Raw genomic sequence first — 12304 nt, 5'->3', positions numbered from 1 at the left:
TGATACCAAGGAAATTACTCACAATTGTAGAGATAGAAGAGTCCCAAGTCTGGGTCAGCTGAATCAAGATTGGCAGGTAGGACCAACAGGAGTCCCAAGTCTGGGTCAGCAAACCAAGATGGACATGCAGGTCCAAAGGCAGGAATCCCATGTCTGGATGCAGAGCAGGGGAGCAGCACTTGAGCAGGGGCAGCCGCAGGGTCATCAAGGCCTGGATGGGCATGATGCAGAACTAAAGATGTGGAACATGGAAACTGGGGTGACAGGGGCAGATGTGCAGGGCCCTCCTTGAGGAAGGAGCCCACTCTTGGTACCACATGTCTTTGGCTAGGTTTTCTAGGAAAAAAGTGAAACATGTCTATGCATATAAATAAAGACGTTTATTTACAAGGAAATGGTTTACAATTGTAGAATCTCAGGTCCTCAGTGGAAAAGAGAGTGAGAATCCCTCTCATATCCATTATATTGGGAACATGCCACACCCCCAAGGAAGCATCCCTTCAACTGATTGGTTGCTTATAGTCACTCACGGTACAGTTAATTATGCCCCATCTCCATAGGAATAAGAACATCCTAACTGCCAAACCTCTGGAAAAACTTGCCTATGCAAGTTGACGCAAAACACTAACCATTACAGATAGCTAGCTAGATAGCTAGATAGGAGAAACAAAGATTCACTTCAAGGAATTGGCTCACTTAATTGTAGAAGACTGAGAAGTCTAAAATCTTTAGGTCAGGTGAGGAGAAGGCTAAAGATAAAGAGTATTCTGGCAAAATGTCTATATTCTGAACGTAGAACACATCCTAAGGAAGTTCCTTTTTTTGGTCCCAAGGCCCTCAACAACATGAAAGATAATCTAGTCTACTTGAGACTAAAGGATTTAATCACTTGTCCATCACATTAATGATTTATTGTACTGTGGTGCCTTATGTGTTGCTATGAATGATGGAAGCTATGACCCAAGTGACGGGGTATTTTCAATTGCCTCATGTGCGTGTGAAAGTTGGACAGTGAATAAGGAAGACAGGAGAAGAATTTATGCAAATGAATTATGGTGTTGGCAAAGAATATTGAAAGTACCATGGACTGCCAGAAGAATAAACAAAACTGTCTTGGAAGAAGTACAGTCAGAATGCTTCTAGAATTGAGGATGGCAAGACTTTACCTCACGTACTTTGAACATGTTATCAGGAGGGACTAGTCCCTGGAAAAGGACAACATGCTTGGTAAAGTAGAGGATCAGTAAAAAAGAGGAAAATCTTCAGCAGTTGACATAGAAACAGCAGCAATAGGCTCAAACATAACAACAATTGTGAGGATGGCACAGGACCACGCAGTGTTTTGTTCCATTGTACATAGGGTCGCTATGAGTCATAAATGTGGGCACCTAGCAACAACCGGATATCTAAGAAACGAAAGAGTGATTCCATCTTAGGGTTTTCAGGACTGTGTAGTATCTGAGCTGGCTCTTAGAGAGTATGTAGGAATTTAATTGGCAGAGATGGGTGAAGATGGAATTTCCCAGGAGGCAAGGCTATAAGCAAACCAGAGCTCAAGAGATGGACCAAATTAGAGAGGAACTGAAGCTAGTGGGAGCTGAGTCTTCATATGTGGTAGCTGAGGAAGGTATGATTTGAAGGGTATGCTATGCTCACATGAGCAATACTCATTTGAGCCTTATCCTTTGCACAGTGGGTAGTGATTGCAAGTTGCAATTAGGGGAGTGGAGTGATCAAAGCAAGGTTTTCAGTGAGTTGGTTATTAAGCAGGAGCAGTACAGACTGGAAAAGGAGCAAACTGCAAAAGATGAAAACCCATGGGACACCTGCATGTACCGAGTGCTGCAAAGCTATCTCACTTCAATTGTCAGGAATATACCTACAAGGAGGCATTTTTATTTTCATTTTAAGGCTAAGGAAATAAACTCAAAGAGCTTATGAAACTTGCCCAAAGTCCCAAAGCTAATATGTGAAAGAGTCAAAATTAGCTTTCTTGACTGTCTGACTGCAAAGAACAAAGTTTGACTCCTTGCCCCACCTTATGAAGAGGAACTTGGGTCAAGGAGAGCTCATTATAATTATTATATTTTTGTTGCATGTGCCAAGGTAGGAAAATGCACAATTTGTTCAGAATGAAATCTTCATACTTCTAGCCTTCTGAATTTGGAGAGTTTCATAGACTTAGTAAAGGGTTTGAGCCATTTCCTTCAGTTCTAAATTGTGTATTAGGCCCTGAACCAGCACAGTTGTAGTCAGATTTCCCAATAAGCAAGGTAAGCAAAGTAGGGCATTAACAAAACCGGGATATCGGTTGTCCAAAATAATGACCCATAGATGCCAGACAGAGAAAAGTGAGCCACCCAGTGGAAGGAAACTGATAAGGCACCAGTATGTGGCAATGTACTGACTAGAAATGCAGTTCACCTAGATCAGGAGTCCTGACATGGTATGGTGCTGTGGACTTATGCGCTGGACTGCAAAGTCAGTTTGAACTGCAAGGTTGGCGGTTCAAGCTCACCAGTTGCTCCTCAGAAACCCTACACAGAGTCACTATGGGTCAGAACCAATTAGAAGGCACTTAACAACAACAAGGATCATGAATGCAGTGGATCCACATGATAAACACTGGACTGTGTACCACAAGATCTGAGGTTCGAACCCGCCAGCCACTCCACATGAGACAAATAAGTCTTTCTGCTCCCACACATATTTAAAGCCTTGGAAACCCTGTACAGGTCACCATGAGTCAGAACCAACTTGAGGGCTTTTAAAAAAAAAACAAGCAAGGTTGTTTAAGCTATAAAGGTCCTACCACTTCAACACCTTCACTGACATCTGCCTCTCATGTAACTGAAACTTTTTTATCTCAGTGGGTCTCTTGGAAGTATGGAGTCTTGGTGTGGTGCTGTGAGTTAATGTGCTGGACTGCAAAGTCAGTTTGAACTGCAAGGTCAGTGGCTCAAGCTCACCATCTGCTCCTTGAAAACCCTATACAGGGTCACTATGGGTAAGAATTGACTCGGCACTTAACAACAACAAAAACTTGGAAGTATGTAATTTTTTTTTTTTTTTAATAATAAACAAGAGGTGGAGGTGGACTGTCAAGTCAAACTTTTGCTGTATTCATTCAATACGAAAATAGATTTAACACAATTAAAAAAAAATACTAAAGCTGAGAGAACAACTCACAAAATGCAAAAACTAGATTAAGTATTTTTGTTGGTTCTGAGAAGTAATAATATTGCAGCGTTTTCATTGAACAAGGTTAGCTCTCCATGATTTCAGAAGGAAGTGTAAAGATGGATCCCTACAAGTCATTTACAGGGTAGTTGCATAAGTTAAGAGATTTTGAAAAATTTGCACACACTAAAACAAATACTGGTAAATGCTGATTATCAAACAGTTTACCATCACAGAAACATTAGAAAAATACAAATAAATGACAGACATGCTCCAGATATACTGACTGCATGACATCAGTTTCATGTAAGCACACACCACACTGTCATTGACATATGACTCTTGTGTGGAAAGAATGACATACGTGTATGAAGTTCTTTCAGAGAAATTTTTCTTCTTAAATAATGTAGGTAGTATAGGCCTGAGGATGCATGAAAAAATCCAGGAATCAGTGCGGGCCTAGCCTAATGACTTGGAATCCTGGTGTGATGCTGGACCACAAGTTCAGTTTGAACCACAAGGTTGGTTATCTTTTAATTCCAGTTAAATTTCATCATCTTTTAATTCCAGTTTTCCATGAACTTTTTGAAGCCCCCTCACATAGAACTCACATATGCCATTTGAATGGGTGAGTAAGCAGAGAGAGAGAAAATATCTTATGCTTGTTGTTGTTGTTGTTGTGTGCTGTGGAGTCGGTTCCGACTCATAGCGACCCTGTACAGGGTTTCCAAGGCAGTAAATCTTTACGGGAGCAGAAAGCCTCATCTTTCTCCCTCAGAACAGCTGGTAGTTTCGAACTGCTGACTCGCAGCCGATTCGTAACCACTACGCTACCAGAGCTCCTTTAGGCCCTCATATATCTTCTTCTGGCCCTAGTTGGACCTCTCATAACCAATATTTTGTGGGTAAACATTTACATTTTATTTTTTCCTCTCCAAATGTTGTTGCTGGTGTGCTGTGGAGTTGGTTGTGACTCATAGCAAAACTATATAGGGTTTCTGAAGCTTTAAATCTTAATGGGAGCAGTAAGCCTCATCTTTCTCTGGTGGAACAGCTGGTAGTTTCAAACTTCTGACCTTGAGGTTAGCAGCCTGACTTGGAACCACTATGCTACTAGAGCTCTTTACCTATCCAAATGGAGCCTTCCAAACTCTTATCAGAAGGAGGAAAAGGAGGATACATTGTAGATGATGATAAGGAATCTTCTACTCCAACATGCTCAGAACACATGAGCCACCTGCTTAGCCCATGTTTTCACACTGGTGAGTACCAGAGGAGAACAAACAGCACTGGTTGTGGAGTTGCAGTGTCTAACACAACAACCCTTCCTTCTTCTCACTCTACCTCAGAGGCGTGTGTGTGCACACATTTCCCATACCGACAGGGCTGTTAGAATTCAGGCCAAAGGTATCTTATCTCAACCTTGTCCTTGAATTTTTAATTCTCAAGGCTACATATCCAAGTCTTTTATTAAAGTTAAAACAAAACAAAACAAAAAACAACCTCAGTCAGAAGATATGAATATTCACTTAAACAACTTAGGAATACTTTCAAACAGTTTCAGAATAAAACAGGAGAAAGACAAAGTTTTTTTAAAAAGCTAGCTCAGAGGTATTGTGAGAGAATCTTAAAAAAGAGAACTTTGATTTGATTTCTTACAAGTTCCACATAGCTCGGGAGGAGAAAGAGAAAAACGCTGGAGGGTATTCAGGCTGGCGAGTCCTGGCACGGATTCAGGATTTCTCCTGGTTCCACTTGTACATGACTTCTATTTCATTCCTTTCTCAGCCTTTTGTCTGCAAGACTCTCAGTTGAGTCTTGAGTGTTCTTTTCCTGTTTCTTTGCGTCTCATCTCAGTGTAAAAGCAAAGGCCACAGCAATGCAGTGTGTAAGGTGAGGTTGAAGACTTCCTTCTCCTAGTTTCTCCTTCATTGTAGCTAGGCCTGGCAGCATCTAACTTCGGCTATGGAAGTGTTAGATCAAGTATTATTGAACATTTAGAAATCATGACAGTGATGATTAAGACTCATTGTGGATGATAGCTGGTGGCTCTTGGTTTCTATGAGACAAGAGTGTCATAAAATCTAAAACAGTCTTAGGAGTAATGATTGGACCCGAGCGTGACATCTTCGAGTACTAGGTTTGGTTTTGAATATCATGCCGTGGAAATGATAGCAACAGCTTTGATCACATTCCAAGTGCATGAAGACCAGGAGGTGTCTGGAAATCTTAAGGCGTTCTGGATGATCAATCTAGGGAAAAGAAGCCTGAAGTGGTACCTGGCTTCTGGAGTGAGACTATTCCAGGTGGACAAAGACAAACAGGTGCTAGAATTATTTCTATGGAAGGAGTATTTTTTGACAAAGATTGAGTGGGTTGCTGTAAGAGATCTCTGAGATCAGAAATGTTCAAATATATTTGCCTGATGGCCTTCTAAATCAAAGGCCTTGTGATTTTAGGATTTATGAGGTCTTACAGGGGGACCTATGCACATGCAACTGTCAATGTATGGTTGGTGCTTATTTCCTTTCCTCATAATCTCTCTTTAACCCACTCTACTCTGACTTCTGACCCAACTACAACCTGGAGATTCTGTCAAGGCCTCCAATGATGCACAGTCACTCTATGCGTTAAATTCCTGGCCCTTGGATGTAGGGATATGATTTGGTTTGAAATAGTTTGTATTTTGTTATGAGTCTGGATCCTAAACCTAATCACTTTTGAGTTATAAAGTGACCAGAATAGACACAGAGACACATATACAATGGAAGACAGATGCCAAGGAATGCTAAGGAATACTGAGAAATTCTGAGATATTGACAAAGAAAGAATCAGTACAGTGGAGACCCTGATTTGGATAAATTTGCTTCCAGAACTATAAGAGAATAAAATTTTGTTCCTTAAAGCTACCTATTTGTATGACACTGGACTGCAAGCAATAAAGCCCTCGACCACAAGGTTGGTTTGAACCACAAGGTTGGGGGTTTAGACTTACCAGCTGCTCTTGGAAGCCCTACACTGGGTCACTATGAGTTGGAATTGACTCGACAGCACTTACAATGCCAAGTAACTAAGATACACTGACTTTGATGTCCTCTTCTTTGCTAATTCTTCTTTTGTTATTCAACCGTTAAGTTTTGGAGTGCCCCAGGACTCTTTGTAAGATTCCTTTCTCTCTTTGTACAATGCATGGTGGTTCTAGAACTTATCTGCTGCAAGTGAATCACCCTGACCACTCAGATGTAAGTGGGTCCCTGGTCTCTATCACATCAACCTCCTTTATACTATTTGACCTCAGTCTTTTTGTGTATTCATTTATCACAATGAAATTATCTCTCACCTCCCTCACCTCCCCTGAGTAAATGGTAGTATCCATAGGAGCAGAGGCATTTTCTGCCACAGTTGCCAGTGTCTTCCCATCTCTAATATCTCTGAGTCCAGGTTAACTATGTGGGATGTGAGAGCTCCCTGAAAGCATTTGACCTTGTCAACTGTGTCCATGGGCACCACCTACCATCTCTAAGATGAGGAATCCAAGCAACATATCTGCTGTATTCAACTATATTACTTTTGTAGGAGCTTATCTCTGAGTAAATTCCTTGTCTAAAGTCCAGACACATCACGGATCTTTTTTTAGTAGTTTCCCAAAGGAAGAAATTAGATTTAGTATGTTGACCAATCCCAGCCATGGTTCATCTGCTCCTTTATCCAGCTTTTGTCAAGTTGATTCCAACTCTCAGAGACTCCATGTGTACAGAGTAGAAGTGTGATCCATAAGGTTTTCATGGGAAGGACTTTTTGAAAGAAGATTGTCAGGCTTTTCTTCTGAGGCATCTCTGAGTGGGCTTGAACCACTAACCTTTAGACAACACTTAACTATTTGTATACCCAGAAATTCCAACATTCTTCTTTTAGTAGAATTACCAGAGATTCCCTAATACACAATTTCTATTAGTGAGCTAATATGATACCTATAAGGTGACAGACTGTTTCAAATGCTTTGCATGTATCAACTCATTTAATCATTACAACACACCCATTCTGCACATGCGGAAAATGCAGCACAGAGATGCTAAATAAGTTGTCCAAAATCAGAAAGTGGCACAGCTGGTCTTTAACCTCACATTTGAACTTTAGATTTCTTGCTCTTAACTAGTACACTTTCCTTCTGCTCATGGTAAATAACCTGCAAAATCCTCCACTACTGCCCACATGGGAAGAGACTAGGTACCAAGTTCATGCAACCCCCTGCTAGTCATTATCAGGTATTTTTTTCAAAATTAATTATGCGGAACATTCAGTCTCTTGACTTGATTAGTTTATTGTCTTCATTAACTGCATTTCTACCATTTTAGTCACTGTGTTCCAATTATCTGGGGCAAAGAGAGAAGAAATGTTAAATTGTAAGGAGAGACATTCTCCAAAGTGCTTTTTGAAGCTACCATTTTATCTAGGGAACAGATAGTTTCTCTAAATACCTCTCAGATCTGCTCTGACCTTTAGTCATGGGAGGGGTTTCAGAAGTTTTACTAGTACTTTTTGTCAGGAAAACAAATCTTAGCTTGGTTTTGACCCAAACAATATCCCCTTGATTACAGGAAGTTATGACTTAATGAGGCCTCCTGTGTTATACCATCCAACGCCCCTCTTGGCTGTAACAGAATAGCCGGTTTACTGTGTAATTGCTCCATTCTCTGTCTGCATGGAGTCATACTTACCCATAAGGTTCTTCCACCCCATCCTGTCCCCCTGCAAACCTCTCTACATAGATTCAGAAATTCAGCCACATATTCCCAGTGAGGAAACTTCTCCTACTCCAATGATGATGGTCAAATGGCAGGCAACAGGGACAAAACATGTTGCCAAGAACTGAAATGAAATGAATGAACCCCTGCTTCCCAGTTCTCACCCTCTCTGAAGGAGCAGTGGTGTCTGAAGAATCAGGAAGAAAACAGGGACCAGGTAAAACTGATTTTATTGAAAGATACTCAGGGACCCTGGGGGAGGACTATCACCAGTATTGACTCTCCTGCTGGCTACACAGAGGACATACATGGTTGTTGTTGTTGTTGCTAAGTGCCATCGAGTCGGGTCCGACCCATAGCGACCCTGTACAGGGTTTCCGAGGGTGTAAATCTTTACGGGAGTAGAAAGCCTCATCTTTCTCCCGCACCTCTGTGTAGGAAGAATGCTATTTTTTGTTTAAGCTGAACATTCACCTGAACAAATAGCAGATGTTGATGAATATTAATCTGTGCTTAGATTAATGCTTCAAAGTGTCAATTTAATTTCTGTTTTATTATTCAGTCCCTGATTGTAATGAGCTACTTCAGGATGTGGGAGCATACACCTGGCTTGGGGGGCAGGGCTGGAAATCTCTATGGAGGGAACTGGATCTTCAGACTTTTATTTCTTGACATTAGGACAATTCCAGTCAAGCCCAGGTGCCTCTGGAAGTCATCCAGCTGTTCATTGACCTAGTGGAGATCTGGAAACTCCTCAGTGAGAGACACACACATATCCAAGAGCCACTGAACTTCTTCAGAAGAGGCCAGGACCCAAGTGAGTATTCAAACTGGGATGTTGGGCTCCAAGTGGGGCCGACTGCTTGGATGAACACCATGTGGTCTCTCATTGTACTCTAACCAACTTCAGGCCATTTCTTTGGTGGGCTTTTCCAGTTCCTGTGAAATTTTGTTGGTGTCATGGATTGCATTGTGGTCCCCAAAAACTTATGTTGAAATCCTAAACCCTGGTACCTGCTAATGTGACCTTGTTTGGAAGTATGGTCTTTGAAGATGTTATCAATTAACATGAGGTAATGCTGGAGTAAGATGAGTCCTAATTCAACCTGAGCAATGTTCTTATAAAAGAAGAGAAGAAACAGAGAGACATAGGAAAAGATGACCATGTGAAGATGCATCTACAAACTAAGGAACACTGTTAAGCAATGCCCAAGGCTACTAGAAGCTAGAAGAAACCAGGAGAATCTTTTCTAGAGTCTTCTAAGAGAACATGATTCTGTTCACAACGAGTTTGAATTTGAACTACTAACCTTCAAAACTGAGACAATCAATTTCTATTCTTTAATGCCACCCACTTTGTAGCACGCTATGACAGCAGCCCCAAGAAATGAATACCTTTTAGGTCTACAGGGTGAGATGAAGAGAATCTGCTTTTGGAGTCAAGCCGGGCATATGAGAATTTAAATCTCACTGGATTGGACAAATTTCTTGATCTTTCTGATCTTCAGTTTCCTCAGCTGCAAAACAGATCTAATACTACTTTCTGCTGGAACGATTGAGAAAAGCAGATGAAGTGTCTTCACGTCATGACTAGCACAGGACTTGGCACCAAGTAGCATTAAGTAAATAAAGATCACTTCCCCCTTTCCTTCAGAGAAAACCCATTCTCAAATAGTGTTAATAATAATAAAAATAGTAATTTCTTCCTTGTTGAGTTTTCAAATATCTCTCTTCTGTAAATGCTTACTTATCTATGTTACTGGATTACCTAATTCCCAGTTTACCTTGTTAGTGATTTAGTAAGTAAACTTGACATAATGTTTCTATTTCTATTTTTCTACCAGAATAATATAGTGCTAGGATTTTAAAAGAAAGAAAGAAAAAAAAAATGTTTATGTTTATGGCATCATATTCCTTGAGTTTTGTCTTGTCTGTCACTGACCTAGGCTGCTGCTTCTCTATCAGTTGGACAAAATGGATAGATTCTTCTTTCAGAGCAAATGATCCTCGGCAGTCTAGTTTCTGTCCTGCCTCAGATTTGCTGTAGCATTTCATCATATCACTCTTCCTACATTGTCCATGTCTCTCCCCCATATCCAGGTTGTTGGCAGATCACTTACTTAGCCACAAGAACCCTAAGTAGTGCCACCAGGGTTTCAACTTTGTGCAGGATTGCAAGGCCCCCTGTGCTGTTGTGCAAGTTCTTATGGCAGCTATAACAGAAAATACACAAAAGGGTGACTTTAATGGACAGAAATTTATTTTCTCATAGCTTAGGAGTGAAGATGTCCAAATTCAAGACACCATTGCTAGGGGAGGTCTCTTTCTCTTTGCTCTGAGAGAAAATCTTTGATGTTGTTTCTAACATTCTTATGGCTACTTGGATATCTCTAGATGGCATCTCTCTTTCCTACATTTTCCCACATTTGAGTTGACATTCTTCTGTGCCCAATCTGATCTTTTCATACCTTAAAAGTGATTGATTGAACTGTCTAGGTGGAGCTGATGAAATGAAATGCAAATGGTTCACTTGTGATACAATAGTGAATAATTGTTATCAGGACTGATTGTGAGAGTTGGAAATGTAAAGGTAGACGTTTTATAGCAAGGAAGGGAGTGATTAACTCTCCAGTCTAGGAGCGGAGGTCTCTAGGACCATCAACGGAGAAGAGCCAAGAGCGGGACCCTACCCAGAGAAGCAGCAAGGCCCGAGATAGAGGCAGAGACAATGACATGGAGTGATGAAGTGGCTGGGGACTTTGGATCCAGAGAGGGAGAGGGACTGTGTGCTGAAGATTGGGTGTGGGGGAGTGTAGGGGTGGGTTTGTAGGGTATACACTTTGGTTGGTTGATGATGCATGAAGGGGATTGGAACATGAAATCATATACGATAGAATGAATGTAAAACTAAAGTTCTCTCATGTAAACTATCATATAATTCACAATAAAACATTAAAAAAAAGTGATTGATTGATGATACATCCTACACTGATACAGTCTAATTAATATAGCAAATAAATTTCTATTCCCAAGTAGGATTGCATCCATGGGCATTGTTGTTGTTGTTGTTGTTGTTGTTGTTAAGTACCATCCAGTTGGTTCAGTCTCATAGTCACCCTATGTACAGCTTCTGAGGAGCAGCTGGTGGGCTTGAATCATTGACCTTGTGGTTAGCAGTCCAATGCTTATTCTATAGCACCACACCAGCACTTCATGAGCATAGGAATTAGGATTTATAAAACATATTTTTTGAGGACACAATTCAATCCATAGCACTTTTTGTGGATGTTAACCCATTTGTAGATCTCTTTCTATACTTAAATATAGATGACTTTTCAACTTCTGGCAAGAAGGGAGACTAAGTAGACATGCTACAGAGACTGTCTACAACAAATATATGAGAGACCAAATGAAACAGAAATAATTCTGGAACCCTGAGCTTAAAGGAAAGGATAGAGAAGTGGATTGAATACTGACTGGGAGGAGAAGTTGAACAGGGGCAGTGAGAGAGGAAACAGATGGTTTAATTGTCAACTGCACACCTTGAACTACTTTGAGCTGTATTCGATTGAGATAGCGGGATGGCTGGTGGGAGACGATGAGAAAGTTTTGATTCTCTCTTGATCTCTGTGCTTTCCTGGTGACCAGCAATGAGCCCTGCTCTGCCAGAGGGTAGAGCTGCACTGTGTGCGTGAGGCACTGGATGCACCACCCAACTCTGGAGACACATGAACTCCATCTCTTCAGACCTGCAGAATGGGCAGTGCAGGTCCCTGGTCAGCCCTGGATGAGCAGAAACTCCCATAACCAGCCTACCTGTTCCCAGGTGCCTTCTGGACCTGAAAGAGTTCCTTCTGGAAACAAAGACCCTGACCTCATTGTTGTTGTTGTTGTTATGTGCCATGGAGTTGGTTCCGACTCATAGCAACCCTGTACAGGGTTTCTGAGGCTCTAAATCTTTAAGGGAGCAGAAAGCCTCATCTTTCTCCCACAGAACAGCTGGTAGTTTCAAACTGCTGACTGTGAGGTTAGCAGCCCGATTCATAACCACAACGCTACCAGAGCTCCTTCTGACTTCATTAGGGCCCGCACAAATCACTTCCATATGAGATGCCCTGACCATAGACAATACCTTGTTGTTATTGTTAAGTGATATGCTTAGTCATTCACAAAAGGACAAATATTATATGAGACCACTATTATAAGAAGACAATAAAAGGTATTTCTGCTAAAAGAAACATTCTTTGATGGTTAGTAGGGTTGAGAGGAAAGAGAGGGTCATTAATTGACTAGAGGGTTGTTGTAGTTTTGTTAAGTGTAGTCGAATTGGTTCTGACTCACAGTGACCCTGTGAAGGGTTTCCAAAGAGAGGTTGGTGC

Source organism: Chrysochloris asiatica, unplaced genomic scaffold, assembly GCF_000296735.1.
Source record: "Chrysochloris asiatica unplaced genomic scaffold, ChrAsi1.0 scaffold00022, whole genome shotgun sequence".
Classification (NCBI taxonomy): Eukaryota; Metazoa; Chordata; class Mammalia; order Afrosoricida; family Chrysochloridae; genus Chrysochloris; species Chrysochloris asiatica.
The sequence above is the reverse complement of the archived record's forward strand: the minus strand, read 5'-3'. Positions refer to the sequence as shown.